Source organism: Anastrepha obliqua, chromosome 2 (genome assembly GCF_027943255.1).
Source record: "Anastrepha obliqua isolate idAnaObli1 chromosome 2, idAnaObli1_1.0, whole genome shotgun sequence".
In the NCBI taxonomy this organism is placed as follows: domain Eukaryota; kingdom Metazoa; phylum Arthropoda; class Insecta; order Diptera; family Tephritidae; genus Anastrepha; species Anastrepha obliqua.
In genome coordinates this window covers 20152756-20179990 of record NC_072893.1, presented here as the reverse complement: position 1 = coordinate 20179990, position 27235 = coordinate 20152756, and the positions used below count along the sequence as shown (strand labels likewise).

Below are 27235 nucleotides of genomic sequence, written 5' to 3'. Positions count from 1 at the left end.
CGCCTGCTATGTCAGCAGGCGCAGAAGAGAAGTGAAAACCAAGATGCTTAAACCTTAGTCTTACGAGAGCGGGCAGCTAAGGAGCAGGTGCTGAGATGATTCCACCTCATCCTTCATACAGCTGATGCAGAAAGGACGCGAAGTAATTTCGAGTCTCACGGCATGTATACCCCGCGGATAGTGGGGATGCCCACAAAGTTTGAGAGCTGAGATTTTGTCATCCTCAGAATATCCCTCGAACGCCTCCGACCCAAACGTGGTCAGATGGATTTCGGGATCTTACACGTTCGCGTACTTGCCCAGCGCTGAGCTGATGTGAAGCTCATAGGTCTGGTTAGGTTGTGCAAAGCCCAAACGGGGATATAAATCAATACGGATATAAATCCAAGGCAAATGTCGGGGGAACGTCAGTTACCATTGGTTTCTGCAATCACCTCCTCGTTTGAATAAAATCTGTTTCCCACCAGCCATTTCATCAGGTTCTTCTTTCTCTTGGGGAAAAAGAGGTAGTTAGAGGCAGCCGAGAGAGACCAGTCTGGAGAGTAGGGTGGATGTGAAAGGAGTTGGAACCATATTTCCATTTCTCCAGCGACCACGTCGGCTGAAGCGCAAGCTAGTGCGTTGTCGTGATGGAAAAGGTTTTTTTGAAAATCACTCGACTTCCTCGATTCAATCGAATGCGAAACATAAAGAAATAGAACAATCTGGCTGGAACTTAGTGTGTGTTCTTCCAAGAGATGCTACAAACTAAACATAATCACGATACGCGCCAGTAATGTCATCTCTCTGACTTTGCACGAACTTTTCAAATGACCCTCGTATTAAAACTATACACCCAGCGACTTAGGTGGCTAGAATTTCCTCGCGGTAATGGATATCTGTCATAAGAGGCGGCTAAAAGCCACACCTCAGCCTGTTAGCTATGAGAATTAACACATCGCTAATAGGCTGACCGCAACAGGTATAGAAACGGCTTGAAATTGCAACAGACTTAAGTTTCTTCTTACATTCTCGAACAATATTTGAGGTTTGCTTTGTGTTCTCCCGAGCCTTTAGTGCAGCCTGACTGTCACTAAAGGCTCCAATCTGTTTCCCACAGAAGCGACTTGGTGACTATCGTAGTAAAATGTATTGACGAAGTTGGGCTCAACGAAATACACTGAATCCCTGAAGAGGGTGGGTGCAATAAATTTTTCAGGTGGCAGTGTTAAATCCACTCACAGTAATAATAGAAACTGTGCGTAGAAACTTAAAAATAATGCCACATATGGGCTTAATTTTCGGTCCATTAAAAAATAAAAAATAAAATTTTTTTTTTAGTATTAGTACCAGATTTCATAGTTCAATGATTTTTGATGAGTAAAATCGTTTCCCCATTAAACAATTACATTTTTTATGAATTTCGCATCACATTTCCAAAAAAAACAAAAATGATTGTTTCCGACTTAAAATACATTCTGTCTCAAAAAAGTACCGGGAATTATTCAACAAAACGCAAAATACTTATTTAATCATTAAAATTTATTTTGTCGCCTTCAAAAGAGGCTCCTTTCAAAGCAATACATGTATGCCAACGATTGGTCCAGTCATCAAAACATCTTTTAAACGCGCTTGAAGATATCTTTTTCAGCTCCTTCAGTGAATTCTCCTTAATAGCCTCTATCGACGCAAAGCGGCGTCCGCGGAGTGGCAAATTTAAGTTTTGGGAAAAGGAAAAAGTCATAGAGGGCTAAATTCGCTGAATATTTGTCGAGTTTTTGGTCAAAAAAGGGTTCACAATATGAGCATTATGACACGATTCGTTATCATGGAGCAAAATCCATGAGTTTTCTTTCTACAAATTGGGCCGTTTCCTACGCACATTCTCTCTCAAACGTCGCATAACGTCCTAATAACATTCTTTATTTACCGTAGAACCATTTTCAACGAATTTCGACTGCATAACTCTATGATAATCAAAGAAAACGAGTAGCCTGACTTTCACTTTTGACCGACTTTGACGTGGTTTTTTGGGTTCCGGCTCATGTGGATAGCGCCATTCAGCCGCCTGTTGACTGGTTAGCATGTCAAACTCATATACCCACGTCTCATATACAGTTATGTTGCACTGGATAAACTTTGGGTCCGAGTTCACTTGCTCAACCATATCTTCAGCCACCTTCTTCCGATGAATTTTATGAAAGAAATTCAACTCTCTTGGAACAAGTCGAGCAGCCACGCGTCTCCTGCCCAATCGATGGTGTAAACTGTTGCGAATTGATTCGTGAGGAAGCTAAGGTCACGAGCTACCTCCCTTAAACTTAAATTATGGTTTTCCAGCACCATTTTCTTGACTCTGTTGACGTTTTCATCCGTTGAAACTGTTGATGAGCGACCAGATCGTAAACCCGTGTTTTCATGTTTTTGATAAAGCACACTCGCCTTAGACAACATTTTCAATGATTCGGCGCACGAAATCCTGTTCAAAACACACAATTTAAGACAAATTCTTTGTTCAACATTTTTATCCATAGTGAAAATCGCAGAGCCCACCTGCGGTTGACTGATTTAATTAAATGCCAAAAACAAGCTAATTGACAGATCACGCCGAAACTCTGCGACACTATAGAGGACAGTCGTACTAACATTCCAACAAAAAAAAAATTGGACATATGTGTAACGCGCGCTTTTTAAATGAGCAATTCCCGCAATTTTTTTAACAGAATGTACAGGAGGAACTTCGTGGGATTTACGGCACCATAAAATATCAACTGAAAAAAATGTATGTATTCTCTCTTTTTATATAGGTCAGTTCTAAGGGGTATTACAACAAATATGTAGCACTTCCATTTTGTTTTTTTTTTTGGATCACCCTAATATATGCTTGTAAACTAATCTGCCAGTAAACAATAGCGAAGACAGCAAGCAGTAAAACCAGTTCTTTGAAATTTAGTTTGTGGATTGAAGCTCCCGCAATCTTCAGTTTGAATTTAAAATGAAAAAAATATGCACACCTTTAATTGCAGAAAGAAATGTAGTTTTTTTAACGGATTTGTTTGTTTAAGGTTAATTGAAATCTTAAAAAGTTTGCTTGCTGTTTAAAGTTTGTTCCGAGTTGTTGAGCACCTAGGTAGGTAGGTAGGTGGGGTGGCTGTCGCAATGACACACTTAGACCTTTCGTAGGTCCATTGTGATATCACTGCAACCTATCCTTACCCTAGGGGTTTCTTTTCAAACCATCCGGTAGCTTTAATAAACGAGCAAAGCTTCGTTAGTTTTAGATGCGCTATGTCCGCTACATCAGTTAAAAATGCCGTATCAAGAGTGCGGAGCCTCCTTATAGCTAAGCTTGCACACTCATATAAAAGGTGTCTGACTGTTTTCTCTTCTTCTGTGTTAAGACAGCTTCTACAGAAATCGAAGTACGGGAGTTCTAACCTTCTAGCGTGGCTGCGTATTAAACAATGATCAGTTAATACCCCTATCATTTTTTTTACAGCTTCTTTGTTAAATCGAAACAAGATTTTCAATCGGCCGCTGCTCAATTTCGGCCATGTCTGTCTGCTTAGTTCGCATGTTGAGAGGCTTTGCCAACTTGTATTTACCTTATTGATGGTTTCCCTATCTATAAGTAGTTTACAGTTTACAAGTGGCTATAGGCATAGGTATCAGCGTCTTATCTACTTGGAGATCAAGCGTTGTACCGGTTCGAGCGAGTTCATCTGCCTATATTCCCTGCTATATTCCTGTGGCCTGGTACTTAAATAAGGTGCACTTTGTAGTATTTAGAAACGTCATTTAGAAGTTTGGTTGAACCTTTCTCCTGCTTCTTTATAGTTTTTCATTTGAAAACGCCCTTGCACATATACATACAGGGTGGCGCACGAATCGTGCTACAAAAACAAAACGTAATAACTTTTTTTCTAATCAATGTATTTAACTTTTTGTTTTTTTATTGTATAGATAATTCAATTTTATTTTATGTAAGTAATTAGTTTTGAAAATAATAGAACGTAAATGACCTCCATGCTCATTCACGCATATGCGACACCTGATGAGAAAATTGTTCATTGCGCACTGAAGGGTTGAAGTCGGGATCGCCTCAATTATTGTTGTGATGGACTGCTTCAATTCAGTCAAATTACTTGGTTTTGTTTTACACACCTCTTGTTTGAGATAACCCCATAAAAAAAAATCTGGTGCAGTGAGGTCAGGTGACCTTGGGGGCCAGCGGAAAGTGGAATTTCTGGATATCAATTTATTTCTAAATTTTCGTTGGAGCTCCTCCATAACCGGTGGGCTATATGTGCAGTTGCTCCATCTTGCTGGAACCAAATGCTGTTAAAAGGGATACGTCTTCGCCGCAGTTCTGGATAAAAAAACTCCTTCAACATGTTTAAATAACGGTCCCCATTTACAGTCGCTGTTACACCGTTTTCTTCGAAGAAGTATGGCCCGACAATGCACCTTGATGAAACTGCGCATCACACTGTGACTCGTTCTGGGTGCAGTTCCATCTCATGGAGTATTTGCGGATTTGATTGAAGCAATTTATGAAGTTGTTGTCTTCTTCGGCCATTTCAATAATTTTTTGGCAAAATTCCAGGCGAATAGGCAAATCCAGAGGGTTTAATTTGCTTGTGATTTGAACTTTGTACGGAAACAAGTTTAAGTCATCATGAACTATCCGCTGCAATGACCGTCTGCTAACTCCAATTTGCGCCGACAAGTTACGAGTCGAAACTCTTGGATTTGCCTGAATTGACGATGCTACAGCCGCGATTGTGGCTTCGACCCGAACATGGGGATCTCGATGGTACGGTCTGCGTGCGATGCTTCCAGATTCAGCAAACATGTTCACCAGCCTCATAATGGTCCATCTGCTCGGGGGAGTGTCGCCAAACTCCCGCCTAAATTCCCTTTGGACGGAAATGATGGACTGCAAAGCATGGTACCGCTGCACTATCCGAATCCTCTTTTCGGTATCCCAAGCCTCCATTTTTTGTAAATCTAAATACTAATCTGCAAAATAAAAAAAAAGCCGATTACTCACACAGAAAAAAAGTTATTACGTTTTGTTTTTGTAGCACGATTAGTGCGCCACCCTGTACATATTATTTTGAGCTATTATGTTATCTTTTAGCTGTATTTTAAAACTTAGTATTAGTAAAAATATTTATTTGGAAAGGAGCTACAGCTGATCTCCGGGAGTTCCAAAAAAAAAAAAAACGTTTTGCGGTGCCCACTATATCTCTGAACTGGACCCTTTAAAATTAAAAAATCAAACAGATGTCGTTAAAGTAAGGTTAAATCTAGCAGTTAGTCGAAGGAATAAGCAAAATAATTTTTTGACAAAATGGCAGTTTCTCAAAACAAAGAAATTGATTTTTGACCAAAATTTCGGCCTTAGCGCAGTAGACGCTGGTCGCTGTAAATGCGAAGGCATTTGAATTATACCTCAACCACAAAAAAAAATATATATATATAAAAAATTAAATCTGAAAAAAAAAGATTCTTAATTTTTCATCTCCGATATCTGTTAAACCTGCTTTGAAGTCCACTACAAAAACATTTTAAGCAAAGAGTGGTTTGAAGAATGTCTCATAAATGCTACGCTAAACATCTGCCAAGCCAGTCTTATGAGTATAATAAGTTTTATGCTCATCGCGTAAACAGCATTCATTTCCATATTTTTTCCCAACATTCTTGTGTGAGTGCAATAAAAACAGCCGCAAGCTCCGCACCGCAAGGCCAAAGTAAATTGAATTACTTTGCAGACATGCACGCGATATCCATGAGAGCTGATGATGGTGGAGATGAATATTCTAAATTATTACGGCATTTGTTACAGAACAACAAAGAACTCGCTCTTCCCAACTCATGCTGAGGTATTTCGAAGTGCTGAAGGCAGAGAGCGAAATACTTCAAAAGTACGAAAGCAGAATGGCTTACGAGTATGTGCACGTGGTTAGCAGTAGGAAGTGATTGGCCTAAGTTGAGGAAGCACTGACCTGCTCAGGGCTGTGAACAACAAAAAAGAAAAGACAAACACAAAAACAATTACAAACGTTGTGGCAATGGCAAGAATGAATTGCTGCCACATTCGTACAAACTGGGCATACTTCATTTGCATACTGAAAGCCAATTGTGGAGCGATAAGCTGAGCACCCACTTACGATTACTATTAACTGGTGCCAAGTCTTTTTGCCATTTTTGTTCATTTGTGTTCCTTGTTTTTGTTTTTATAATATACCATCATGCAATACCCTTGCCTACCCCTTACTCATTGCCAATGCCAAGAATGTTGCTGATAGGGCAGTTAAACATTCATATATGCAAATCAGTGGCACAATATGGATTTATGTGCGTGTATACATGTGTTTACATGCTTGCCATGATAACGGTAGAAGTCGGTGGCACACACTTGTGCTTTGCTCGGTTAAATAAGCAAGCGAATTGTTTCTGTGAAAAGTTATTTTAGCAAAGACATACTTACCCGTACGTCTTCTTCAATTTTAAGGCCACGAAAAGTGTCAGGGAGTCATCAAAATAATAATCTGGGGCTGATGCATGAGCTTTAGAAGATTGTCGTGAATATGTCACGACACACGTACGAGTATAACGGATAGTCCGAAAGTGGAAAAGGTTGCAGGGCTGTGGTTTACTGCGCATGGGAATCAAACAAGTCTTTCAAGCTGATGGATCCATGAACATCTTTTAAACAGAGGCAGAGGTTATATAATATTTTGAAGAATCACACTTAGTAGACAACTCATACTGATATAATAACTTTATCACAGATCCCCAACAGCAGAGTGTAGATAAATAGAAAATAAAACGAGTAATCCCATAAACGAATTCACCCAAAATGGGAATTTCACTTTCAAAAACTCAGAAGCGTAACAAATCTTCATTAGGTCAGCCAGGTTGTTTGTTTAAGACAAGACACTCTAAGTGGTTCGAAGGCCCATTGTGATACCTGCATTTGATTTCCATCCTCTAACTAAGTTGCTTCGGTAGGTAGGTAGGTGAAATGGTTCAACCAGTGCCAGTCTGGCACTCCTCAAGTCGCACTAAAGCGTCGTTTTGATACGATTATGACACCTCCAACATGCAGAAATCTACAGCCAGCCAGAGCTGTTGATATAATGGAGGAGATTGATGGGATTTAGGTTGGCGCACTGCCCCAGGCTGTCGAAGAAAGGAACACCCAGTGACCTTAATCGTCTAGCTGCCGCACCCGGACATGTACAGAGAAAATGCTCTACAGTTTCCTTCTCTCAAAGGTCCCCACAGCTTCTGCAATGGAGGTTAAATGGTAACCCTAGATTTTCCGCGTGTGTGCCGGTCGTCCAGTGACCGGTAAACACAACTACGAGTTTGGAAATTGAATGGCGAGGAGTCGAAAAAACTTTCTGAGTCCTTCGTATATTGTACTGGGGCCAAAGGGGTTTCGAAATAGCATATGAAGAAATGGAGCTCCATCTTTTCTGCGCTTTCCTGAGAAATAATTTGTGTAGTTCCCCTTTAACAACTATCAGGGGTTTGATTTTAACAATTTTGTGGGGTTCTTATGAAGAGACTTTTAAAAACTCTTCTTTACATTAACTACCCAAAAGATTATATGGTTTTTTTCGTTGGAGTCGTCGTGTTAGGCCTGCGGTGTTGAGAAGTTTGCCGGCTTCCGTGTTTACGTGCCTCCGGAGCCTCTTAGAGTGTTCTTCTGCTAGTATTTTAAGGTAGTAGTCTGGTAACTTACACGTTTTTTGAGGCCATGTTTGGGACATTTTTTGGAAGGGAAAATAAAATTCAATCGGTTTGATTTTCTGATATGTTATTAAAGGTTCAGAAGGTGTACAAAAAAAAAAAAATTTTTTTTTTTAATGTTTGTTTAATGTACACTGCAGCAGGTGGCAAAAAAAAGAGGTACAGTGGCTGGCCGGCGTGATTTCGCCACTTGTGGTCATCTGAAACAGAAAAAACAAATTGCTTATTAATCAGTGTGCTTGTCGTTCTGGCGGGTAGTAAGATCAAATGATTTTGACAAAAAATACAATAACAAAATGGCGGACTTCATAAGAAAATTGTCTTTTTTAAAGTGGAAAGTTAGGGACGAAATAAATTAAATCTACTACCCGCCAGAACTATTGATGTGTAAAAAAACATATCTAAATTTCAGCTCAATCCGTTAGATAGAAAATTTGTTTTCACGACGGCCATCCGGAAAAACGTTGTTTTGAGAAAAACGTGTTTAAAGTTTTAGCAATTGAGTCGCGCAAGTACGAGCCGCTCTCATGTATGTGCTATAAGTTCGTCAATATTTCGAATTTCGGTCTAAAATTTGTACAGTATATTACCAATATATCACACTTTCAAAATATGTAAAAAACCGAAATTCGAAATTTTCAAAATAAGTTACCAGACTACTACCTTAATAACTTCAGCGACCGTAGGCATGTTGGGGTCACGATGAATATCTGCAATGCGAATGTACCAAGGTGCGTTCACAATGTTTTTGAGAATTTTATTTTGAAATCGTTGGATTATTAGAGTAAAGTCGGGTATTATGGTCACTAGTTTACCTTGATATAAATTTCTGCCAAAATAATCGTAATGAGAAACGATATTTTTTTCTTTCTAACAGATATTGAATTATCTTTACATTTTATTGCAAAATATACCCTAATACCTATAATCTGATAATATAAAGGGTGGTTAAGTTTCAAGGGCCGGTGTTGATTTTGAATAAAATACAATTTTTTAAGAAATTATTGTCATTTCTCTTTATTATGATAATATTGGTATGGCTCAATTACGTATGGAACAAAATATTGGTCAAATAGCTGCCGCGACCTCGACGGCACACCTCCATCCGATGGTCCAAATTTTTGATGACCCTGAGGCATAATTGAGGTTCTATGCCGTTAATGTGCCGAATTATCTCATCCTTTAGCTCTTAAATTGTTGCTGGCTTCTCAACGAACACCTTTTCTTTCAAATAACCCCAAAGAAAGAAGTCCAACGGTGTCAAATCACATGATCTTGGCAGCCAATTGACATCGCCGCGACGTGAGATTATTCGGCCATCAAATTTTTCACGAAAAAGACCCATTGTTTCGTTAGCTGTGTGACAAGTGGCACCGGCCTGTTGAAACCACATATCGTCCACATCCATATTTTCCAACTCGGGCCATAAAAAGTTCGTTATCATCTCACGATAGCGAACACTATTCACAGTAACTGCCTGACCGTTCTCATTTTGGAAAAAATACGGCCCAATGATGCCGCCGGCCCATAAACCGCACCAAACAGTCACTCTTTGTAGGTCCATTGGTTTTTCGGCAATCACTCTTGGGTTATCATTCGCCCAAATGCGGCAATTCTGCTTATTGACGAATCCACTGAGGTGAAAATGTGCCTCATCACTGAAGATGATTTTCTTCGAAAATTGCTCATTCACTGTTGCCATCATTCCTACCATTGACGACGCTTGAAATGGTCAAGAGGCTTTAGTTCTTGACTCAATTGCACCTTGTAAGCGTGTAAATGCAAGTCTTTGTGCATAATGTTCATCAACGACGAGCGTGAGAGGTGCAACTGTTGAGCACGAGGACGAGTTGAGGTGGACGGCTCTTCAACCACACTATCGCGAACAGCAGCAATATTATATTTTCTGCAGTACGAGCTGTACGAGCATGCACTGGTGTTTTCACATCTCCTACAGATCCGGTTTGCTCAAACTTTTGCACATATTTTCCGATTGTACGCACATTTGGACGATTAAATTGACCGAAAAAATCACGAAGTGCGCGATATGCATTTTGATTTGAACGCCCGTTTTCATAATAAGCCTGAATAACTTTAACGCGTTGCTCGATTGTGTATCTTTCCATGGTTCAAATTGAGTTAGTCTGAAATTGAAAAATGTCAAATGAAATATAGAAAAAAACTTGACGTTTAGGTGTGGTTCACATTCAATATCGGCCCTTAAAATTTAACCATCCTTTAGATGAACTATAATCTGAGAAAACTGGGAATTTATTCGTGTGAAATTTGTAGGGGAAATTGCGAAGTGCGGGTTTGAGTAGTGACCTGGGACATCGTCTAATAGCGGACACCGCGATGGATTCCAGCCACTTAGGCTTAATATAGAGCAGATTGAAAATTTTGATTACAATTTTGGGTAATTTTTAAAAAATCCTGTGAATTTCATACAAAGTTTGGAACTTTAATTTGTGAGATTTTTGTTAGAAAAAAAATATGAAAAATATAAAGAAGACTGCAAAAAGTTCAAGTAACTTATTTATGTAAGCGCAAATATTTGTAAGATGTTCATATATGTTTGTGTATAAATATATGTATTTTTAGTAATATTAAGCTTTATTTTTTATTTTTGTATCAAAAATTTAATTTAAATATTTAAGAAATCGCCCTGTGTCATCTTTTCGCGAAAGCAATCGCTTCCTAAGTACATTTATTTATCTATATATGCCCATACGATTGTTATGAGTGTGCGTATGTGTGTGTGTGTTAGCTTCACTCTGTTTTTTTTTAATATGAAATCGATTTCCACCACCGCCAAATTTCGTATGATTTATTAAAATTTCCTGATGGATAGACACTTCCGGCTGCTCATGAGCCACAATCTGGCTTCCTTTCTTTCCTATCTCGTCAGTAATACTACTTTAGGTTTGCCTTTCGAAACTGTTCTATATTAAGGTGCGTTTCTTAATCATAAGACACCTTTGGTATACAATTTTTGAACTGCCATAAGCTCGATTTTACTTTACGGAGTAGCTTTTATGTGGCGTCATTTTAACAGTTACAGACTTAAGACTTCCATCAATTCTTTCTGGTGCGAAAGCTCACTCTATTTCGTAGAACCGTTATATTTTTCCAAAAAGCTGCACTTTTCCTAGTATTTTCGGCGGTTTCATAAAGATAAGACACTAGTCGAAAATAAACTTCTGAAGAGATAGAAGGTGCTGATTGTTGTATTCTTCTCCTTAATTGGCTCAATGACCGCTTACGCGATTTTGACCGAGTTCAACAAAGCGCGCCAGTCGTTTCTTTCTCGTACTAACCGGACGCCAATTGAACACACCAAGTGAAGCCAAGTCCTTCTCCACCTAATCTTTCCAACGCAGAGGAGGCCTTCCTCTTTCTCTACTACCACCAGCTGGTACCGCATCGAATACTTTCAGAGCCGGAGCGTTTGTATCCATTCGGACGACATGACCCAGCCAACGTAGCCGCTGGATCTTTATTCGCTGCGCTATGTCTATTTCGTCGTAAAGCTCATACAGCTCATCGTTCTATCGCCTGCGATATTCGCCGTTGCCAACGTGCAAAGGTCCAAAAATCTTACGCAGAATCTTTCTCTCAAACACTCCAAGCGTCGCTTCATCGGATGTTGTCATCGTCCAAGCTTCTGCGCCATAGGTTAGGACGGGCATGATGAGAGTCTTGTAGAGTGTTAGTTTTGTTCGTCGAGAGAGGACTTTACTGCTCAATTGAGTACTTAGTCCAAAGTAGCACTTGTTGGCAAGAGAGATTCTGCGTTGGATTTCAAGGCTGACATTGTTATCGGTGTTAATGCTGGTTCCTAAGTATACGAAGTCCTTAACAACCTCGACATCATAACTGTCAACAGTGACGTGGGTGCCGATATGCGAGTGCGCTGACTGTTTGTTTGATGACAGGAGGTACTTCGTTTTGTCCTGGCTCACCACCAGACCCATTCGCTTTGCCTCTTTAACCAGTTTGGAGAAAGCAGAACTAACAGCGCGGTTGTTAGGACCCATGATGACGATATCATCGGCATACGCCAACAATTGTACGCTCTTATAAAAAATTGTGCCTGAGCGATTAAGTTCTGCGGCTCGTGCGATACTCGCCAACATCAGGTTAAAGAACTCACACGACAGCAATCACACTGTTTCAAACGGCTCGGAGAGGTCAATACCAATTCTGACGGCGCTGCTGGTGGTGAGCAACGTCATCTTGCCTAGCCGTATTAGTTTTGCGGAGATACCAAATTCAAACATCGCGGCTTACAAGAAACTCCTTTTCGTACTGTCGAATGTAGCTTTGAAGTCGAAAAAAAGATGGTGTGTATCGATTCTCCTTTCATGGGTCTTTTCCTAGATTTTGCGTATTGTGAATATTTGGTCGATGGTAGACTTTCCAGGTCTAAAGCCACACTGATAAGGTCCAATAAGTTGGTTGACGGTGGGCTTCAGCCTTTCACACAATACGCTCGCTAAAACCTTATAGGTGATATTTAGAAGACTAATTCCGCGGTAATTGGCACAGGTTGCAGGATCGCCCTTCTTATGGATTGGGCAGAGCACACTTAAACTCCAATCGGGAGGCATGCTTTCATCCGACCATATTTCGCATAGAAGCTGATGCATGCACCTTACCAGCTCCTCGCCGCCATGTTTGAATAGCTCACCCGGTAGTCCGTCGGCGCCCGCGGCTTTGTTAACGGAACGTCAATTCCGCCGACAACGATTGGGATATCGGGAGCTTCACATTCTCTGTGACATGCGCAGCTGTCACTATTTAATAGGTTCGAGAAGTGTTCCCTCCATAATTTAAGATTGCTCTGGATGTCAGTTACCAGATCGCCGTCTTTGTTCTTACAGGAAGAGGCCCCGGTCTTAAAACCTTCTGTAAGCCGTCGAACTTTCTGGTAGAATTTTCGGGCGTTGTTCCTATTGGCCAGTATCTCAAGCTCCTCGCACACACGTATTTCGTTCCTTCTGTCGGATAATACGTCTCTCTTCCTTTCCTAGCTCTCTGTAGTGATCCCACATGGCTCGCGTTGCGCAGAGTGGCTCTATAGGCAGCATATTTTCTTACCAATTGTTTTTTCGGGCGCGTCGGAATCCGATTTCTTCTTCGGCGGCGGTACGTAGAGAACCAGAAATGTTGCTCCATTGCTCGTGCATGCCGGTTTGTTGGGCAGTACTCTCTGAGAGGAGGAGTGAGAATCGAGTGGCGAATCTTCTGGCTGTCTGCTGTGATTGCAGCTTTTCGATTGTAGCTTTTCGATTGTTGTATTGGATGACTTTAATAATAATTTTATGCAATTTAACCTGAAATACCGAGGGGTTCAATGTTATCACAAGAGGAGCGTGCAAAAATGTTGGCCTACAAGGATTCAGGCTTGTCAATCAAATTAATTGGGGTAAAACAGGCAGCAGTCGTTGTGTTATCTGGAATTTTTTAAGAAGTCCTGAGAATTACAACATTTTGAAGCCCGTTGGAAGAAAATTATCAAGTCGAGAACAGCTAGCAATCATAAGAAAAGCTTCTAACTGGACTAAGTCTTGCGCCAACTTGGCCGCTGTTGTTCAAAATAAGGTTTCAAAAACAACAGTTTGGCGCACATTACAGAGGTGAGATTATTTAAAATGATCAAAAATGATCAAAAATGAGAAAAGGACCCCATCTTTTGCCACGGAACCAGCCGGCGCGTCCTCAGTTTGCAGAAAAACACCTGTGTCCCAGTTGCACAGTAAGATATTTGGAATATTTTTAATGTTGCCTAATTTCATATTATTTTTTACAAAGGTTATATTTTCGGATGCAATAAAAATGGAACCTTGATGGATCCGATGGTTTTTTTAAATTGTTCGAGAGATTTGCTCAAGAGCCGCCTTTTATTTTCCAAGCGCAACTTCGGCGGAGGTTCTATTATGGTTTGGGGAGCATACATCGAAAGCAATTCTTGATATACAGTTTACATCATTGCGCATGAATAGTGGGGACTACAAAGGCGTTTAGGGTTTTATTCAGGATAATCAAGAAGTGCCCCTCATTTTTCAACGCACGAATCCACGTTAGTAGGGAAACAAAGCAGTGTTTGACCCATTGTTCCATAGAAACTATGGACTGGCCGGCAGAGTTTACGCTAACAATCGCCAATTTGACAGCACCAACGAGCTTAAAGCGGCTATTAAGGCAGATTTGGCTTACCTATGTAGATATAAATTTACTTAAACAGTTAGCAGAATCGATGAAAAAAAGGTCATTTAGTGTCGCAAAAGCAAATGCTGCTTCCATAGAATACTAAAATATTCTAGACGACAGAAAAAAAAATTCGAAAAAAGTATACTTTTGTTGAAATTTGAAAAGGTCGAGCCAAGGAGCACCAGGAGATTTGGTGGCTCCTAAAACACTCAGGCTAAAGAGCCCATTGTATTTAATGCCCTGGAAAGGGGGTAGATAGTCAAGGAGGGAAGGAGAAAAGTATCAGAGAAAGAGATAGGAAAGAATAGAGACAGAGATAGAGATAGTTAGTTCTGTGAGAATTTTCCAGATTCTTTGGCAAATCTGTAAATATCCTCCAGTTTTAGAGAACGATTATTACTCATTCTCATGACATCGGAACCCAATACTCGTAGCCTTGCTCTAGCAAAGGCAGGACACTCACAGAGAAAGTGCTCAGTGTTATCCGCCTCCTCCAAGCGTGGCAGGCATACCGGGTCCTCGATGATTCCAATGCTGGTCATATGCTGACCCCACGGGTTGTGTCCGGTAATGATGCCGACCATCGACCGGATGTCTTTCCTTCTAAGTTTTAGTAGAAAGTTTGACAGTTTTACGTTCGGACTTGTCACAAAACACTTTGCACTTCTGCAGCGTTCTAGACCGGACCATCGCTCTTTATGTAGATTCCTATAGGTATAATCGCTGATCCAATTCTTGATTTCTGCGGAACTGATTCCGATTGGCTCTGGCCTCTGTGGGGACACCGCTGATCCACGGTTGGCCAATTCGTTGGCAATTTCGTTTTCTTGAACACCGGAGTGTCCCGGAACTCATATAAGTACAAGCTTGTTTTGTCTTGCGACAGAATTAAGCTTCTTCTTACATTCTTGAACAATTTTTGAGGGTTGCTTCGCGTTCTCCAGGGCCTTCAATGCAGCCTGACTGTCACTGAAGACTCCAATCTGTTTCCCGCTCCATCTCCTCTCGATTATCTATTCGGCAACTTTCAGGATGGCAAACACTTCTGTTTGGAAAACAGTTGCCATTTACCCCATAGCATAGTGATACTTATTACTATCGTTTAAGTACCATCCGGCTCTAGACCCTATTTCATTCTCGGACCTATCGGTAAAGAAAATATCCGTCAAGCCTCCCTGCATGTATTCTGGATTGCTCCATTGTGATCTGACATCAACTTTCCTTCAAAATGAAACAGTGGGTATCAGGTCGTCTTTAGGTGCCAAAAACAGTGGATACTGTTCCGACAGCAACTTAAAGATTTCTCTGTGTTCCGAAGTTCCATCTTCGTGCCAGAAACCATATTTATGGAGTCCACACATTGCTTTTATTGCTTCCTGTTGTATCTTAAGATTCGGGGGGAGCAAATCAAGCATAGCATTTAGGGCAATACCAGAGGTTGTACTCATGGCACCCGTGATGCATAAACATACACTTCTTTGCAGCCTGTATAGTTCCCGGATTGTGGATTTAACCTTGCTCCGTCGCCATCAGACCACAGAAGCGTAAGTGATGATTGGTCTGATAAGTGCTGTGTATATCCTTAGGACCACAGCAGGTCTCAGACCCCAGGTTTTACCAAAGGCTCTACGGCATTGCTGAAAAATCTTCAATGCACGATTCACCTTCAGTGAAAGATAGATATTTAACTTCGTTGGAAAGACCAAGTGTCACACCTTTCAGTGTTGGAAGACTGATTCCATCCAATATCCGTTTTCTCGTAAACAAGACTATGGTTGTTTTGTTCGGATTAACGGAAAGACCTTGTCTCATGCACCAGTCATCGATTTTGTCTAGGATCCTCTGCACTTTTGTGCAAAGCCTTCTAAGGGATTTATCCAATGTTAGCACACAGACATCGTCCGCATATGCTTGGACGTGAAAACCGAGTTCCTGCATCTCCACTAATAGAGAGTCTACGACAAAGCACCACAGCAGCGGAGAAAGAACACCCCCTTGGGGACATCCTTGCTTAGCCCTGACTGTGATTTGTTCGTCACTGCTCCCACCAGCGGTTATCAGCCTCTCAGAGAGCATGGAATATATCCGTTTTACAATAGTTTGATTAACTCCGTTTCGTTCGGCAGAAGAAGATATCGAGCCGAAAGTAACATTATCAAAAGCCCTCTCAATGTCCACGAACACGCCCATTGTGTACTCGTCAGCCTCCAGCCCGGCTTCAATCTTGCTAACAAGATCTTTAAGATCTACTTTTGTTAAACGATCACTTTAATTAAGCAGTGTGTTATCATTTTGAAACGTTTTTGCTAAAAATTTTCTTTATGTGTTAAAAAAAGTTTCTGCAATGAAACAGATAACTTTTGTTACTTTAATCGTTGTGTAAAATTTTTAAGTTCCTCTGAAATCTATAAATTAAAATACCTACTTTGAAAAATTAGTGGTGTCTTATGATTATGAAACGCACCTTATAACGGATCTAATACATAAACACACAAACATATATGAGAAGCCATTTTCAGTGATAAGTGATCGAAATACGTTTTATGAATTTATTGCCAAACATTTGTGGTGTATTACGCAGCAACAGGCTGTAGCCATCAATCATTTATGATGACAAGGAGCAAAATAAAAAACAGCGTAATGAAAGAAAAGAGGATTCAACAGAAAACAGGGAGCGTTTTAGTATTTAAAAGAATTTGATATAAAACGTACGGCAAAAATTTGCTGAACTGGAGCACATTAGCGATGACAGGAAATTGATTTCGGCGCAGAAAGGACACACATGTGTACATACTAAACCTGTCCAATGTGCATGTGATAGTGTTTATCTGTAATACAATTACTATAACTAAGTTGATTGCCTTTGAGCGTGGCATACCAGCAGTAGGTTTTGCGGTCGACTCACGCGTGTATTGAAATAATAGCTGCATATTATTTTGTCCAATTTCTAAGCTTGGGTAATATGTATATGGAACCCAAGTTCTGGCTCAGCTTTATATTGAAATCATAGTTCATCAATACATTGCCTCTACGATGACCCCATATCGTTCGTTGTGATTCGCCAAAGCCGATTAGCTTGTCATCTGTTTCAAGATCAAACACTCTTTTAGAACAAGAAAATAAAAAGAATTAATGATCGCCAAAGTATCTAAATTGGGGGCTAATAAATAAATGTGCAACAAATAATATTAAAAATAACAAAACGAGATTTAAATTTTTTTTTTTAATTTGCCACAAATGTCCAAAAAATTTGTACGAGGGATGCCTTTTATATTTCAGGATTTGGCAACCCTGGCTGGCAACTGACTTCTGTATGGCAAAGTTTGACATTTTTTGGCTTTTACGTTCTCAAAACGTTTTGAAATACCAGCTCTATTTGTGTTGTTTATAGTAACTTAAAAGATTCATCTCGGTCCAAAAAAGGAATTAAATCGTGAACATTTTCGTGGGATTATTTTTTACAACTTTCGACGTGGATTAACTCAGCAACATTGCATGGATGAACTTAATTCATTTTTTGGCGACGAAGCTCAATCAAGGACCAGTGTTTATCGATGGTGTGGTGAATTCAATCGTGGTCGTAGTTCACTCCAAGACGAATTTCGTGAAGGTCGTTCAAAACCAGTTGTTGTTCCGAAAACCATTGATGCTGTGCGCGAACTGATATTGCAAGATCGTCGTGTGACCTATCGTGGGATTGAGACAATCTTAGGCATTAGTGGGATCAGCATACATTCAATATTGCATAAACATTTGACTGTCAAAAAAATTTGTTCGCGTTGGATCCCACACAATTTGTCAATCGCTCAAAAAAAGGCTCGTGTCGATTGGTCGAAGGAAATGCTCAAAAAATACGATCACGGGGCTTCGAAATACGTTTATGACATAGTGACAGGTGATGAATCAAGGATTTACGCGTATGAGCCCGAAAGTAAACAGCAGTCGACTGTATGGGTGTTTCAAGATGAGCCAAATCCAACAAAAGTTGTTCGCGCACGAAGCACTTCCAAGCAAATGGTCGCCTGTTTTTTCGGAAAAAGTGGACATGTCGCAACCGTACCACTAGAACAACGCAGAACAGTAAATTCTGAGTGGTATACAACCATTTGTTTGCCAGTTGTCTTCCAAGAAATTAGGAAAACCAATCGCCAAAGACGGATCACTCTTCACCAGGACAATGCGAGCTCTCACACATCGGTTCAAACAACTGCATTTTTGAGCACCCAAAACATCGAATTAATGGGTCATCCGCCCTATAGTCCTGACTTCGCGCCGAATGACTTCTTTTTATTCCCGTACGTAAAAAACAAAGTGAGAGGTCAACGTTTTTCGACACCTGAAGAAGCGGTTGCGGCATTCAGAATGCATGTTTTGGAGGTACCTCATTCAGAGTGGCAGAAGTGCTTCGACAATTGGTTCAAACGCATGCAAAAGTGTATAGATCTTCATGGAGAATATTTTGAAAAACAATAAAGTGATTTTCGATGATTAAAATTTGTTTTTGTTCTCTAATCCCGAAATATAAAAGGCACCCCTCGTATTAAAATAGTTAGCTAAACAAAAAAAAAAAAAAAACGAAAAAAACCGAAATTAGTTATCCATATTTTTATTTTGATTTTGTTTTTTATTACTTTTGAAAATTACAATTCGATTTGCCAAAAAATTATACCAAAAACCAAAAAAAAACGGAGATTAATATTTTTTTTTCATTTTTTAATTTGCCACAAATGTCCAAAAAATTATACCAAAAATTAAAAATCAATTAAAGTACTAATTTGTTTTTTCTTTTAACTCTTAACTTTAAAATTTTTTTTTAAATTTAGGTGCTTCAGAATAACCCTAAAAAATAGTTAAATTTTTTTTTTTAATATTTTTTTCCATCCTAATCAACTCTATTTTCGCTTTTCATTGGGTAGCCTGCCCTAATAGACTTCTGTAAATGCACAAAATGGTTAATTGGATGTCCGGATAATAGTGCAATTTAAACTGTTTACTTAACAGGATACTGAAAAAAAGGTATTTCAGTTAGCTAAATGACTCTCGAGTTCGGCTAAATAAAAGCCCTATAAAAGCTTTTTTTTATAAGCCATGTGTGACGCAGCATATTTATCTGACCCATCAAAACGTATAGCCACGCGCATCGCAACTCATTATTTATTTGATACTGCAATTGGAAAAATTATATAACCTCATTTTAAATGGCTACGGCTGCTACTTAACACTCGCTTATTCGTACATCTATGTACACATACATCTACAAGTCGTGCATACTGCTATGCCGGTATTGCAGTACTCATAAGAGTTTCCTCTCCACGGGCATCATCCCAGAAAAAACAAACAAAAAAACATATGCGATACCTGCATAAACTTTAATTCATTTGCACTTCCCCATGCGTGGTATGCCGTTGTGCACGTTGATGTGTGGAGATTGAAATTATACGACATGAATTATTATTTGTACTCGAGTGATTACGTGAATTTTTCCGCATTTAAGAGGTTGTATACGTCCAGCAACGGCAAAACTGCGCTAAAAGAAAAACTGGTTTTTTTTACAAAAATTAGTATATAAAAAATCACGTGACCCAAAGTACAATGAAAAAAAAGTTGCTCCACGGTCTACATCATTTCTACTTGAAATGTTGATGGATCTGTAAAAAGTAAAAAAAAAATCTTGTAAAATAAATTGTAGTTATATATAGTCTGTCGAGCTGGATTTTTGAATTTCGAAAAATTTTGCAATTTACGGCAATTTAAAAAAAAGTATGCGTAAGTATTGGAACTATTTTGCCTTATAAATTTTAATACAGTTTAAGCTTTCGCTGTAAAATGACTTATTAGCATATTAAATGAAAAGTTACTCGAGAAAATAGCGCCAAGATCTTTGCAAATCAGCATGAGAAATGTTGTAAGACGTCGGCGAGATATTGTGAGTTTTCGAATAGGTTTAAAGTCAGCACTTTTTTGCTGTTTAAGGGGGGGGGTAGGGTCACAAAATCGAAATTTTTTTCTTCACTCATCTTATAGTAAATCATTTCAAGAATGTTGTGTCAAAATTTTAAGTGGATCGGAGCAGAACTCTCAAAGTTATAGCCTTTGTAGGCACTCTACCTCGAATGCGGAGCATCGATAGATGCTTGGCAATTCCCAAGGGCTCGGCTGTCGGCGTCATTTTTTCAAACGCGTTTTTCCCGAAACGACTTCTTAAAAGTCGGTGCCAATCACAACTCCGAAGCTATTCAACCGATTCTTTTCAAATTTGGCACACGTTTTCTAAATCAAAAATACCTCCCCCCCCCCACTGTTTTTTTTTATTTTTTTTTAAGGTTGTTTTTCACTTACAAATATGGCGAAATTTTTCGCCAAAAATGCTCGTTTTACGTTTTTCGCCACCAAAACTACAAAAATGAAAAGGGGGGGGGGGGGGGGGGGGAGCATTACGTCATACTTTAACTGAAAAATTCGACTTTTTTAGTTTCAGATGATTCTACGACGAATGCCGATTGGCACCGCAGAGCACCTCTCGAAAAACATATCTCCAAAAAAACTCTGTCATGGGCTTATTTGTCAATATTTTATTATTAATATTTTTTAAAAACTTACTGAAAAGATGTACAATAACATGCAACTGATTTTATTAAAGTATCTTAAACCATATTCCTGTAAAAAATTCAAAAAAAAAGTGTTTTTGTTTTAGCGCTAAACCCTACCACCCCCTTAAAGAACGCCGTGAACTAACACACCATAGTTCCAGGGTGACAGTGTGATTTTGAAGCTCAAGTACAAGTAAATTATCAGCATAGATCAAACATTTCGCAAATCATTCCAGCTAGTTACTAGGTTGTTCAATAGGTTTTGCAGTTTGATTTTATTGTTTGAAATACACTGTTTTTTTCCTTCTTCACTCCTCTCGGATGCATAGGCCTCGACAAGACTTGTCTTGCATTGGTTTCGTTAATCTATTTGGATTTCTGACAGGGTAGGTGAGTAGCCTGCCGCTAACAGTCCTAAGTAGTGGGAATGCTAAATGTCGTTGCTTAGGAATAACGCCTTCTTATTGCTTTGAGCGCCATCTGTGTTTCACATTTTTCTGCTAGAAGGAACGCATAGATGGTTAAGCACTTCGCTAAATTTGGTGTGTCTGCGCTATTACCACGATCACCCGCTTCCTCTTGCTGGCGCCACTGATGCAATGTGTAACTGCGTGAAATACACTTTATTATTTGGTATGTCTTCCTGAATACCAATACACTCCATTCCAATTTATGAATTCCATGCCTGAAGTGAGAATATGGAGGGGTTGCAAAATACGCCTTCACAGCTGTTATGGCCTCATCATTTGATGAAAAACGCTTCTCACGCATGCATTTTTATAGGTCTGGAAACAGATGGAAGTCGCTAGGGGCCAAACATGATAAATACAGTGGATGCTCGAACAATTCGATCTTTAATTTATGGATTTTAGTCATTGTCAAAATGCGCTTGGGACTCGGTGCCTTATCCCGATGAAAAAGAATTTTTTTCTTTCGCGAACTTGGTATTTTTTCACGAATTTTTTCCTTCAGCTGTTCTAAAAGGTTACAATAATATTCAGAATTTATTATTTTGCCACTTTGCAAGTAATCCAAAAACAAAATTCCTTTCGCATACCAAAAAACTGGTGCTAACACCTTCTTGGCCGATTTCTGGACACGATCTCGTTACGGAACCGAAGAATGAAGTACACACCACGCTTTAGCCTCTTCTTTTGATTTAGGATCATGGTGATAGACCCAAGTCCCATTCATAGTGGTGAATCGATGCATAAAATCCATTTTATCCTTTCGAAAACGCTATAAATGTTGATGAGAAAGTCGCATTCGAATGTAGTTTTGTTCCCAATGTTAGCGAAAGCGGCACCCATTGGGCACACAGCTTTCTAAAACCCAACACTTCAGTAAAAAAATTGCTTACGCTGCCCAATGGTCACCCCAAGATTTTCCAATACGATTTTTCCCGTATTTTTTCTATGGTTTCTGGTGTTTTTGCTGTGCTTGAACGTCCTTGACGTGGGTCGTGCGCAAGGGTTGTACGACCAGGTTTAAATTCAGCAACTCATCTTTCTACTGTAATAATAGATGGCGAAAAGTCCTCCTACACTTTCAACATTCGTTTATAAATTTCCTGTGCTTTTAAACCTTCCAAAAATAAGAATTCAATCACTGCACGATATTTGTAGAAAATACTTTGACACGTCGATACTAAATGGCTTGTAAACAAAGAATGAATTGACAGATTGAAATGAAACTTCATATAAATAGCGTGCAATGGCTGTCTTCATTCTTTACTAATTCAAACTTTGTGTACTGAAATTGAATACGTCACTTAGGAGTTAGAAAATTCCTTCAGATAATTCATCAACATTTGTCACACATTACTCATACGCCCCCGCATTCGCGCGCAATTTTGCGGTCAAGCCACTAATTTGTTGGCAACACTTGAACATTTGCCACTCCCGATTCATTGAGGTCAACACATTACAAAAGTTTACCTTGGAGGCAGCATCAACTTTCATAGTCGAGGCCCGTGCATCGGCTTCGCTCTGATCCATTTTTGTTGCTATGCGCCATCATCATTTTTGTTTGGTATTCCGAGTAAGTGTAATATGAATTTGCATGGAAATTTGCGTGGCTAATGATGTAGGTAGGTAGCTAAGTAAGTGTGTGTGTGTGTATGTGCGTGTTTGTGAATGTGTTGTATTTTTATACATAGCGCAGAGTAAATGTAAACCTACCTCAGCATGCCTTTCATGCGTTGACGCGCCTTTGACTAGACTACAAATTAAAAGTCATCCAAGTAAATGCTTGCCTTCGTGTGGCATCAATGAAAATGTGTGTTTATTTTGTAACTATAGTTATTGTTGTTATTCTTCTTGTAGACAACTTGATTAAAGTAACTTTATTAATTTATTTGCACGATTAAGAACTGACAGTTTTTAATTACCCCCAACACTGAGTTTATCAATTTCTGTAAAAGTGAAATATTTCTAATTTGTACACAAAAGAGCTGAGGAGAAGAGTTGAAGTTCTTGCGCAATGTTTAATTTTTTATTAAGTGCTGCATTAAAATTAATGCAATCACTTTAGTGGTAAATTAAAATACTAAATCGAAGCATAACTTCAAATTATTGTGATGGGTCATCATTTCACCTTTCACAAAGATTCAAATTGAAGTGAAAATGACAACATCGATGACGGGAAAATAAAAAAGCAACCAAAAGTGGTTGATTATTTTTAGATTCAATGGAAGCTTTAGATTGAGTAAAAAAGATCCCGTAAAGAATAGTTTATCAACTCCTCAGTTGAGACAGCCGATATGCCTCCTTGATCAAAAAGTCCCCGGAACAACCGTCAAGACAACTGATTTGAGTTATGTTTTTTTTGCTAGGTTGCCACACCTGTGATTAAAATTGCCATCAAAATTTTATCGCTATTACTTGACAATTGTAAAACTTGCGTCATCTTGAGTAAATTTACCTCTGCATGGGTTTCCGTTTGAAATGGATGTGAATTTGTAATAAATTTTGCGTTAAAAATGGATTCTATGCTGCCAAAGTCTTAGAAATGTTGGGTAACTGTTTCGGTAACAATACTCTAAAGTAAACAGCCGTTTACGAGAACTTTTTTATGAACGCTTCAGAAGAGATCGTAAGTCTATTGAAATACTATCTATTTCTATTGGGTTGTTCGGAAAGTAATTTCGTTTTTCCCCGACATTTGTCACATTATTATTATATGCTTTGACGCCCGATATAGCAAGGCTTGTGTGTGAATAAGTTCAATTGATTTTATGCAGTAGTTTTTGGTCGGTGCCCTTTTAAATATGGAGAGCAACAAGCAGCATATTGGTCATATTTTACTTTTTTACTATAGAAAAGGTTAAAATGCTGTTCAAGCGAGAAAGAAATTAACCGATCATAGTTTCCCACACATTTTCTCTGAGAGCAGCAGTGAGAGTCGAGTGGCGAATCTTTTGACTGTCTGTTATGATGGTGGGCTGACGTCAGGCTTGTCAAAATCGCGAAAAATAAATTCTCCTTGACTCTCAGAGATTTTGAAAGCATCAGCTGATTTGCTGAAGTGACAGCGGTTTGTTTACCACAGAGGTCGGCAAAAATTGGGATTGTGTTGGTGATATAAAAACAAAAATCTAAACCTTTCATGATACTTTGTAGCCGTACGAACAATGACTGATTGGAAGATCGTAAGAATTCTGCTGCTAAATCCCCTTTGATGTGGGAGCCGAAATTACTTTTACATTTTTGCTTCGGATGGCCTTGTAATTTATCATTCTTGGATTAACATCGCCCTTTAAGGAAAATCATTGACAGTCACGGTGTTTCTTCTATGGTGAAATGATTTTGACAGGTGTACTCTTTAGGATACCGTTATTTGGCTCTGAGCGAATTTGACAAAATCAGTTTATGGGCTGACGACCCTTGGCATGGGTTTAAAAAAAACCGCGATACCACTAATACATATACGAAAAAACCAAGAATGATAGAAACAAGATTGCGCTCATCAGAGAGTGCATGACGTCGCAATAGCTGAGTTGTGCAGTGTTGCCAACCATTTGCTCTTCGCAATAAATTTAGTGCTTTTTTTTACCATATATTACACTATATTATTAAACAAAAGAATGTTAAAAAAGGCCACTCTGTTGATTCTTACAAAATTTGGTATTTTGAAAGTGGAAATTTAATTTTTTGCTCCTTTTGAGGTTATGTTAGAATATTAAATCTTCTTCTCTCAACTCTTCTTACCATTGAAAACCTTTTTATACATTTTAAAAAGCGTTTGAATTTACTGAATGCGAATTAAAACCATAGAGGTGCAGTGCTTAGTGGGACATAGGGCATCAAGAGGTGTATGTATTCGTAGTAAAATAAGCAACAAAATACCAGAAAATACTGAAAAGACCATAACGACATTTTTACAAAAAGAGTACAAAAGAGTTTCTCTTAGCAAAAAACTCATAAATTAAATTGCACATAACCATAACACATTTATTTAAAAAGGCGGAGATTTCCAAAACAATTTGTCACGTATACAAAGTTCTTTAAGTAATTCAATAAAAATTTGGTATTTTATTTTCTTTAAATGGGCATTTCTGTGCGTTCTTATATCCAAGGCTAGGCAACACTGCAGTAGTGAGAGAGAGATTTGACTGCTGGAAGGAGAAGAACACCAACAATAACCGCGGCCGATGTGACCAGATGCTAAAAAAAGTAAAGCTAAATAAAACTGAGTGAATTATTGAACTATGATAATTAAAAAAGTGTATATTTTACAAAACTATAAACATTTCATTTTAATTAGAACAGAAGAAAGATCTAAAACTTCGAGATTAAATAACAAAAAAAACCAAATCAAGTTGCGAAAATTGTAATCTGGCCATACTGGTGGTAATATGACGACATTCATTGTCAAATTCACTGAGAGCAAAGTAACGGTATAGGCGCCATCCATCATACGAAAAAACATCAACACAGTCCCGCTATCTGAACAACGAGACAATTGGACGAGTCTGCGAATACTCGTGTGAAATGATCGTGCAGAATTCGGCTTCGAAAGAAAAAAATTCGGCTGAATATCCCAAGTGACTTGGCAGCCGAAGTTCCTACCACAATTTTTTTTTTCACTAAGCCCAAACCTTGTAAATCTATCATTCTTGGTTCACTTCCCCAGTTCGAGAGAAATAAGGTCCACCGTAATAAGGGGTTAAATACAATTAGAATTTTCAAAACATCGATTTTTTTTCTTAATGTACATATAGTCTGTGTCAGAAGAAAAGAACCGGGTTTTTTCTTGTAACTTCAAGATATATTTCTGGCCACGACGCCAGTTGCTAAACGCAACCAAAGAAAAATTAGTCAGAAGTACGCGAAGCGTTTTGAGGTGGTATTTTTATGGAAGCATTCGAAAGGGGCGAAGTTATCTTACGTCTCGGTTGCAAAAGTAAATGAAAAATCAAAAAAATTGGTTGTGATGTGGAATCAGCGGTATAAAGTGTACAAAAATGTTGGTGACTCATTCATTTCTTGCTAAAAAGGGAATAGATGTAAGTATCAACGCTATCGAACGTCGACAGAAGGACTGCTCTCAGAAAAACTCATTGAGAAAGAACAAAACAAGAAAATGGCGTCACAGTATTTTACTGGCCTTCCCAGTGCTCAGACGTTACCCCATTGAAAATGTGTGGGAAACTATGAAAACGCATCTTGCCGGAAGGCCATAATTTAGAGCAACTCGTGCGTCAAGTTTGCAAAATCTGGTCCTCTGTCGACGAGCTACGCAGGAAAAGAAGATGTCAGGATATACTCGACAACGATGAAGACTACACGGCTTATTGAGTAATTGCGACTCGTAGTTTTGTACAAGCTTTCATGTAAAAAAAATTTTAAATATATATCTCTTATACTTCATGAATAATCGCGGTTCCTTTTTTCTGACACAGACTGTGTTTAAGAATACACACAGAAAATTTGATATCGTTCCGGTGAATATTTCAGAAGTTACACGCAAATTTGAGAAGGCGTTTCAGAGAGCTTGTAAAGTGCTTTTCAAACTTTAAACTATTTTTGCCCAAAAAAGGGTGCTTTCAAAGTCGGTGACCAATATTACTCGAAAACGGTTGAATATATTTATATTTTTTAGTAATTAATTGAAGATTTTTTCTTACCGATAAATATATTTTTTTATAAACAATTTAAAGCCTAAATTTTGGTTGAAAATCAATTTTTTGTGAGAAAGCGCCATTTTGTTTATTCCTTCAATTAATTACTAAATGTTACATTACTTTAAAGAAATCTGTTTGGTTTTTTAATTTCAGAGGATTCAGTTCAGAGATATTGTCGTCATCGCAAAACGTCTTTTTTGAGAGGAGCTCTCGGAGATCAGCTGTAGCTCCTTTCCAAATAAATATTTTTACTAATACTAAGTCTTAAAATACAGTTAAAAGGTAACATAATATGAGGAACGATTTTTAGATCAATAAATTTAAAAGTTTTCTCGGAAAAAATTCTGAAAAATTCGCTTTTTTTCAGCCGACGTGCAATAACGCGCATCAAACAGTCTATTTAGCCATACTTCGTGGAACACTGGTGGATTGTGTTTGCTTCTGAAGTAGTAATAATTTCGGGAAGATGTGAGATGAGAAGATTTATTGTCCAAAATCCAGACCTTGTATTTACTACTGAGCAGAAATTTCAACAATATTTTCTAAAAGCTTCCACACATTC

General features: G+C 38.7%; 2 protein-coding genes across 2 annotated transcripts in view; one reads left to right on the top strand and one right to left on the bottom strand.

The window, feature by feature from the left end:
* The window catches only part of LOC129239504 (targeting protein for Xklp2), an 84871-nt gene extending 58087 nt beyond the window's left edge, over positions 1-26784 (bottom strand). Inside the window, exon 1 of the mRNA XM_054875023.1 lies at positions 26779-26784. The gene's annotated coding sequence lies outside the window, so the exon portion shown is untranslated. The remainder of the gene's footprint in view (positions 1-26778) is intronic.
* The window catches only part of LOC129239505 (ras-related protein Rab-27A), a 116569-nt gene that overhangs the window by 6364 nt on the left and 82970 nt on the right, over positions 1-27235 (top strand). The gene's annotated exons all lie outside the window — the stretch shown is intronic.